At 46.2% G+C, this 8,560-nt stretch overlaps 1 long non-coding RNA gene across 1 annotated transcript; it reads right to left on the bottom strand.

Moving 5' to 3' along the window:
- Positions 1-6,021: 6,021 nt before the first annotated feature.
- On the bottom strand, positions 6,022-8,116 carry LOC308468505. Its single transcript, XR_013981699.1, has 3 exons — positions 8,030-8,116; positions 7,402-7,569; positions 6,022-6,382 (listed from the first exon to the last, which is right to left on the bottom strand). It is a non-coding gene; the product is annotated as an uncharacterized lncRNA (long non-coding RNA).
- Between the last annotated feature and the right edge of the window lie 444 nt (positions 8,117-8,560).

Here is an 8,560-nt window from a genome sequence, read left to right on the forward strand (position 1 = left end):
CCTCCAGCCACTGCCCACCTCCTTCAACCCCGCAAAGCTATCAGCAGCTCTGTAAAAAGGTTGGCAACTCTGGGAAACAGCGAGGGAGCGCCGGAGGGATCTTTGCACCACAGTGCCGGATATACTTAAGACGGCCCTGTAGATATCGATATTGATATCGATACAGATCCTGAAGCTGAGGCTCCAGTACTTTGGCCACCTTGTGAGAAGAGAAGACTCCCTGGAAAAGACCCTGATGCTGGGAAAGATTGCGGGCACAAGAAGGGGATGACAGAGGACGAGATGGTTGGACAGTGTTCTCGAAGAAGAAGAAGAAGAAGAGGAGGAGGAGGAGGAGGAGTTTGGATTTGATATCCCGCTTTATCACTACCCGAAGGAGTCTCAAAGCGGCTAACATTCTCCTTTCCCTTCCTCCCTCACAACAAACACTCTGTGAGGTGAGTGGGGCTGAGAGACTTCAGAGAAGTTTGACTGGCCCAAGGTCACCCAGCAGCTGCATGTGGAGGAGCGGAGACGCGAACCCGGTTCCCCAGATTATGAGTCTACCACTCTTAACCACTACACCACACTGGCTCGAAGCTACAAACATGAGTTTGACCAAACTGCGGGAGGTAGTGGAAGACAGGAGTGCCTGGAGTGCTCTGGCTCACGAAGAGTCAGACACGACTAAACAACTGAACAACAACAACAACAGATATAGATATAGATATGGCCATTCCTAGTTATGGATGTGGAGAGACAATATCAGTTCCCCTTGCAGTAGAAGCTTCCAAATTCTCCCATGACTTGAATTAAAATCCGAGCTGGAGAAGATTCATTGGGCTTTTTGCTATGTTGAAGGGCTGTCATAGCCATAGCTGCCACCATGGGGCACTGCTCCTGGTTTTGCAAGGCCAGTTCTCCAACCAAGTAACGTGTACCAAAGTGCATAGATTGAGGTAAAGTGTGCATGGAAATGTATATCTTAGTGAAAAGGACATACAAAAACACATTCTGTTACAGAAACCAATGTGCAAAAATGTGAAGAACACGGGGAAATGGCATATAAAGTGCATGTATATTAAGAGACAATTCACACTAAAATGCTAATTAATTTTCATGAGGACTTTTTAAAAAGAGTTTTTTGAACTTTTTTTAAAAAAAGAGATTGCAGACTGATGCAGAAGAGTCGAGGGCTGAATTGAGACTGGGGGAAAAAATGAGAACTATGGAGCTATGTTCAGAAGACGACAGCTTTGGAGGGGCCAGGGAGTGGCTAAGGTGAAGTCGGGGTGGAGGGAGGCTGCAGACTTAGTCATGAAGTGGCTCCCAAACTCCTTTTTTAAAAAAGATTAAACAGTTGTGGGGTGCTAGAGTTCAGCAACATCTGGAGCGCCAGGTTCCCCTTCCTTGATGTAAGAAGAAGCATCTTCCTTCCTCTCAGGTGAGAATGCCTCTTCCAAATGGAGAAATTCCCCCATTTCTCAGAGTGCTTCTTCTTCTTCTATATACAGTGGTACCTCTGGTTACGTACTTAATTCATTCCGGAGGTCCGTACTTAACCTGAAACTGTTCTTAACCTGAAGCACCACTTTAGCTAATGGGGCCTCCTGCTGCTGCCGCGCTGCCGGAGCACGATTTCTGTTCTCATCCTGAAGCAAAGTTCTTAACCCGAGGTAATATTTCTGGGTTAGCAGAGTCTGTAACCTGAAGTGTCTGTAACCTGAAGCGTATGTAACCCAAGGTACCACTGTAGAGGAATTATCCAGTCTCTTGCATACAGTGGAAGAATGTTGCTTCTTATATGAGTGTGTTGCACACACTCATAAATGCACACACACACACACACTGATGCACACATCCACACACACGAATGCACACATATAACGACACACTCTTAGACAGCATCACACACTCATGCACAGCATACTCACAAATGTACATAGAGACACATGCTCACATATGCACCCACACTCACACCTGCACCCACAGCCATTGACAAACACAAACACGGGTACTCACACGCGTTCACAGGCAGGCAAATGCACCCGCACATGTACAAACTGGTATGTACCCTCACACACCCGCTAAGTTGAGCCACTCACCCCAAATCATCTATGTAGATGCAAAAGGGCTTGCGGGGTGTGTGTGTGTATCTATATTTCTCTACAGGCTCTGTAGTGGCTGTTAGGGAGGCTGAAAAACAGATTCAGCCGAGGAGGCAGGCGGTGGAGGGAAGGGGGGACATGGAAAGGGAGAGGGAGGGGGAGGGGGGAGAGAGCGAGAGAGCAAGAGAGAGAATGACAGACTGTAATCCCCCTTGAGTGCCTAGCCTCATGAATATTAATAAGGTGGTAATTAAAATGCAGGGACACAGCAAGACGGATGCGAGGGCTCCTTTCAGAGCGCTGGGAATGGGGCGGGCAGTGAGGGAGGGGGTGCTTGCAGAACACAACTCTTTCCAGGCAGGGTTTGTATTTATTTCTATTTTTTTTTATTCTCTTCTCTTGATGAGCGAAAAGAGAGAGAAGAAAACAGAGCCTTCAACTTTCATCAGTTTGGAAGGAAGGGTTCTGCTCGCTCTTCCCCCCCTTCCCCCTTTGCACAACCTTTTTTCCCCCCTGACACGACATCTCTTTAATTGCTGATTCCCCCCTCTCTACTCCCCCAGAACTCAGCCATAAACCAGGATATAACGAACTTAGCCCCCCTCCTTCCAGTGCGTGGCGATGGTGCAACTGTGGCTCCATGTCAGGGCTATAGTTGGGCTGTGGGAGAGTTGTGCTTTCCACCGCCAATTGTCATCAGCTGGCTTTTGTCTTCCTGGCCTTGGGTGGGCTAAGGTGGCAAGTCAGCTCCGCTGGTTGAGTTGCAGGGGCACAACAGTTCTCTTCCCTGCTACCCCTTACCCATTAAGCCACCTGCTGCTCCTAAACCAGGTAGCAAAACTCATCATTTATCCACATGGTGGTGGCAACAGAATTTTCAGCACAGTCAAATAAGCGGGTAGCGAATACTCAGCTGAATATTGCACAGAGTGGTGCCGAGCGGCACCTGGAGCGCATCAACCCCAGCCGAGCAAGACAGCCCTTCTATATAATTTTTATCATTTGCCATTGTGGCGGCTTTCAGACCTTGTGGGGCTCCAACTCCCTACAGCCCCACAACAGACATAGCAAGATAGGGGCGCAGGGAGTTGCAATCCAGCAGCGTCGTGTGAAGCAGGCATTGACAACCTCAGCAATACAGTGGACGCTCAGGTTGCAAACGTGATCTGTGTGGGATGCATGTTCGCAACCTGCAGTGGTGCATCTGCGCACACGCAGGTTGAGATTTGGTGCTTCTGCGCATACACGATCGCCAAAACCCGGAAGTAACCCGTTCCGGTACTTCCGGGTTTCGGCAGTCCGTAACCCAAAAAAACGCAAACCTGAAGCGTCTGTAACCCGAGGTATGACTGTACTGGGTTAGACCTCTAACCTGGGAGAGAGAAGGGTTTGAATCCCTGTTCAGCCCCAAAGCTGGGCGGGCGGGGAAACTAGGGCTGGCCACTCTTTCTCATGTCTTGGCCAGCCTTGGATGGGTGTATGGGAGGGGAGAGAGGGGAAATGGAATGTTTGTTTATTTATTAAATTCCTATCCCCACCCAAAGGAGACCAGGGTTTCAAACACCAAAGTGGAATGTGTACAGCAGAGTGCAACCAAGATGATCAAGGGTCTGGAAACCAAGTCTTATGAGGAACAGTTGAAGGAGTTGGGTATGTTTAGCGTGCAAAAAAAAGGAGACTGAGAGGAGATACAATAGCCATCTTCAACTATCTGAAGGCTGTCACAAGGAAGAGGGTGAAAGCTTGTTTTCTCATGAGTCCAGAGGGTAGAACTCAAACCAATGGATTCAAATTGCAAGAAAGGAGATTCTGACCAAACACCAGGAAGAACTTTCTGATGGTAGGAGCTGTTTGACAGTAGAACGGACTCCTTTGGAAGGTGGTGGGCTCTCCTCCCTTGGAAGTTTATAAGCATAGGTTGGATGGCCACCTGCCATGGGTGCTTCAGTTGAGATGCCTGCATTGCAAGGGAGTGGGCTAGATGACCTCAGAGTCCCTTCCAAATCTATGATTCTGTGTCAAAACAATACAGTGTTTTTTATTGTTATTAAAAACAATTTTAAAAACACATTGAGACAATTTAAAACGTATTATAATCATATTAAAATACACGCACCCCAGTCACAGACCCTCCTGGCTGGTTATTTCAAGATTGCCAGGGACAGTATCTTTTAGTGATCAAAATGCCAGGGTATTGAGACATTTGGAGCATGATTTGGGGTGTAATCAATGTAAGCAAGTTGGAACCGCAAGCCTCTGTTGCAGCATAGAGTGTCTCTGTTCAGTGTGGTGGAACAGAATGGGTGAATCTGACATTTTTTGTTTGGAAGTTTTGTTTGGAAGTTTTTTCTGTGTTAAGTTCAGTTCTCCACATTTCCACATCAATTTGCATTTTAAAAATAAAATAAAATCAGTGTCGCAGCCCAAATTTCTCCTAATGCACAAATTTTTGCACAGCAATTTCCCTTAACATAATGCATCTTAGTATGTTATTTTCACTGACATTTTATGCACATCTTAAAAGGTAAAGGTAAAGGGACCCCTGACCATTAGGTTCAGTCATGACTGACTCTGGGGTTGTGGCGCTCATCTCGCTTTCTTGGCCGAGGGAGCCGGCGTACAGCTTCCGGGTCATGTGGCCAGCATGACTAAGCCGCGAACCAGAGCAGCACACAGAAACACCGTTTACCTTCCCGCTGGAACGGTACCTATTTATCTACTTACAGTTTGACGTGCTTTCGAACTGCTAGGTTGGCAGGAGCAGGGACCGAGCAATGGGAGCTCACCCCGTCGCGGGGATTCGAACCGCTGGCCTTCTGATTAGCAAGTCCTAGGCTCTGTGGTTTAACCCACAGCGCCACCCACGTCCCATGCACATCTTACTCTGGTGTAAATATGCATTTTTGCGTGTATGCACTTCACTTGGCTGGAGAAGGGCATGGTGAAATCATGCATAGCCATGTTTCACTTCATATTTATAAATGTGGATTACGGAAGTTCATCTTCAAATGTGTGCTGAATCCGACTTCTCCCTCATATCTTGTGGATGCCATAGCAGCCAACTCCTAGGGGCCGAGGCGTCTTCAGGCCTCCTAATAAAATATTCAAGGGGGTTGGGCCCCCAATAGTTGATGGGCATTGCCATTCAAATGGTATGCCCGTACTGCATCATGTGATTGATTATGTGGGGTGGGGCCTACCTGCCCCCCCTATTTTATTAAAGTTGGCCCTCCCTTTATGAGCCCCTGATGTGGCTAGGAGACCTAGAATGCACTGCTTGGATACATAGACTGGAATAAAATAACCAGCCACACAATATAAGATGGGAGACACCTGGCTTACTAGTAGCACATGTGAAAAGGATCTGGGTGGTCTTAGCAGACTAATGCTATTCTAGGTTTCATGAACAGTCACGAATAATTGTTTAATAGTAATAAGACATCCTCCACTTTTAAAAAAGTTTTATTCCTCTGCAATAACACCTTTCAGCTTTCTGTCTTGTTCTCAGGAGCCCTTGAGAAGTCTCTAGAATTTATGTGGGTGCAGGATTTTGAGATGATTTTATGGTTGCTAGGTGACCAAGGGTGGTGTGTGACAAAATGAGGGGAAGCTTGGGCTTCGGGGCTAAATGTACCCCCTCCCCTGGCCTCTCTACCTGGCCTTCCCTTCCATTTTAGGGGTTTGAAAGTCTATCTTGCACTGGAAATTGGTTGCATAACTAGTACAAGAGAGACATTACATGAGCCAGCATAGATTTAGGGCAGTGCAAGCAGTTCTGCCACACAGGGCCCCAAATCAAGAAGATCAATAATTGAGAAGATCTGTTAATAGATTTATTGCATTAGCCGAGTGGCCATAGCATGATATACATTTAAATAACAACATAAAATGGGGGTGGGGAGGTAGAGGTAGATATCGTCCATTTGTAGATCCATTTGTAGGTGCAAAATTTTGGGCTCACACAGGGTACCTGTGTATTACAAAAGATTACCAAAGTCCGCCCAGGCCTGGAGGCCATATAGTTGCAAAAATTGGGGAGTAGGGTGTGGTTCCTTTTTCACTTCTGTCAGGAGTTGCACAGAACTTCTGTCAGGCAGGCTACAGATAAAGCAGAACCAAAAGGCGAAGTGGCTGGGGGCTGGAAGGCAATTACTGTGGATTCAGCAGGCTTACATAAAGCAAAGAGGAAGTTGACTGCAGAGCTGGTTTCATCCGTGAGTCATTGCAGCCGCTCACATCCCCACACCCGTTGCTCAAGGCTTTGCAACTCTTTCAGCTGCTTTCCTTTTTCCCCACTGGAAAGAAAGAAAGAAAGAAAGAAAGAAAGAAAGAAAGAATCCCTTAGTCATCCTGAGCCTTGATTACGAAAAAGGTAGAACTGGATGCAGATGGCCTTTGCATCAAATAAATGTGTTTTTGTGCGTGAACTAGCTTTTACGCGGAGTAGACCCATTGAAATTAATGGACCTGAATTAGTAGCTGCCATTCATTTCAGTGTGGGTTTATTCTGAGTAGGACTGACACGGGGTAACAGTGGTAATGCATATGCTTTGCATTCAGAATGTCCCAGGTTCAATCCAGGTAGGGCTGAGAATGATTCCCTTTGTGACCCCCCCCCCCCAGAGAGCCGCTGCCAGTGGCTAGAGGGAATCCTGAGCTAGACAGACAAATGGCTGGATTTGGCATAAGGCGGCTTCCTTTGTTGCCAAATAATTCAGCACTTTATTCAGAAAGATGAGGACTAGAAGCTTAATTCATTTTAAGGCGGTGGGCTGTAGCTCAGAGGCAGAGCATCTGCTTGACATGCAGAAGGTCCGAGGTTCAATTCCCAATGACATCTCCAGGTAGACTCCCTGTATGAAACCTTGGAGAGCCGCTGTCAGTCAGTGTAGGTAATACTGAGCTAGATAGATCAATTTCCTGACTTGACGTAAAGGCAGCTTTCTACATTCACATGTCCCTCACCAGGAACTCCAGCCCTTCACAGATGCAGTTCTGTGATGTCCACTACATCACACTGTCCTCTCTGCAAGTTAAATGTTGTTGTTTGTTTTTATTTACACACCCACACACCCCTTGTGACATTCTTTTAAGTGAAATTAGTTTTAATTGTTGCAGCCACCTACTAGGAATAACTCCTCATTTAGTGCTTTTGAACATAGAATCATAGAAACATATAATTGTAGAGTTGGAAGGTACCCCATGGGTCATCTAGTCCAACCTGCTGCAATGCAGGAATATGTGGGTGGCCTATATGGGGATTGAACCTGTGACCTTGGTGTTACCAGCGCCAAGCGCAAACTAACTGACTCACCTGTTTCTGCTTTCTAGCTTCCTTGGGTTGAACTTAGGGAGGAGCGTGTGAACTCAGAAACATTTGCATCTTGCACCATTAATTTTGGAGCAGGCCCTTGTGGTGCTCTTTGAAGTTTCCCTCTTGCTTCTTAGAGGACACTGGTGGGTAACGGCACAAGGCTGCACACTCATGAAATGCAAACCAGATGTGAGTCCATCAATATCCTCCATCCTTATTTGGCACCTACACTCGCACCTGAATAATCTCCCTCCCTTTACCCCTCAAACTCCCTTCAACTATCCCTCGTAGTTCCCTCTCCCCTCACCCCACAGCTCATCCAAGCTCTTCCTTCCTCCCCCAGCCCCTTTTCAAGGAAGGGAGAGGCACTTCACAGCACACCTGCTGTTCCTCAGGCTGCAGTTGGCATGAACTGCAGAGCATGACGACACCTTACATTTTTATGTATATAGAAAGATATAAAGTCCTGATAGAAATTCATCACCCTTTTAGTGTGTATTTCCACATGGAAATTTTTCCCTAATATGCACACTTTTGCAAACCATTTCCCCTAACACAATTCTTTCTGGAAAGTTTATTTTAATGAATATAGGCATTTTTTGTTTTAATTCTATTAGAATTTAATTACTTTTTAATGATGATCTTCTATATGTTTTTGGCTCATTATATTTATCTGTGTTGTTTTAATTTGTGCAAGCTGCCTTGAGTCCTTGCCTGGAAAAAAAGGTGGGATAGTCAAGAACAAATACAAATAAAATTAATAATAATTTCCATGCATGCTTCATGCTCACACACATTTTGGGGAGAATTGGAACCACATCATGCAAAATTCAGAGAAGTGAGGATTTTGGAGGAATCACATTTTGGGTTGTTGATTGTTTTGGGAAGCACAGGTAGGCTAAACTTAAAATGCAGACCAAAAGATAATCGTCTCCCATCCCTGGACCACATTGACAGAGGCACACCTGAAGGAAACCTGCTGGGTCTGGAGCTGATGGGTGTTGTAATCCAAAGACACCAGGACGTGTGTTGGGTTGATTAAGGCCAAGCCAAGATGAAGCCAAGCATAGAGTCACTCCTGAAGGCTGACATGGTTGTTCTACTGAGATTAGGGGGAAGAGCATGCCCAAGGCTTTTTTCAGCCGGAACTCAGTTCCAG

The sequence above is a fragment of the Podarcis pityusensis genome (genome assembly GCF_964106645.2).
Source record: "Podarcis pityusensis genome assembly, chromosome: Z".
Classification (NCBI taxonomy): domain Eukaryota; kingdom Metazoa; phylum Chordata; class Lepidosauria; order Squamata; family Lacertidae; genus Podarcis; species Podarcis pityusensis.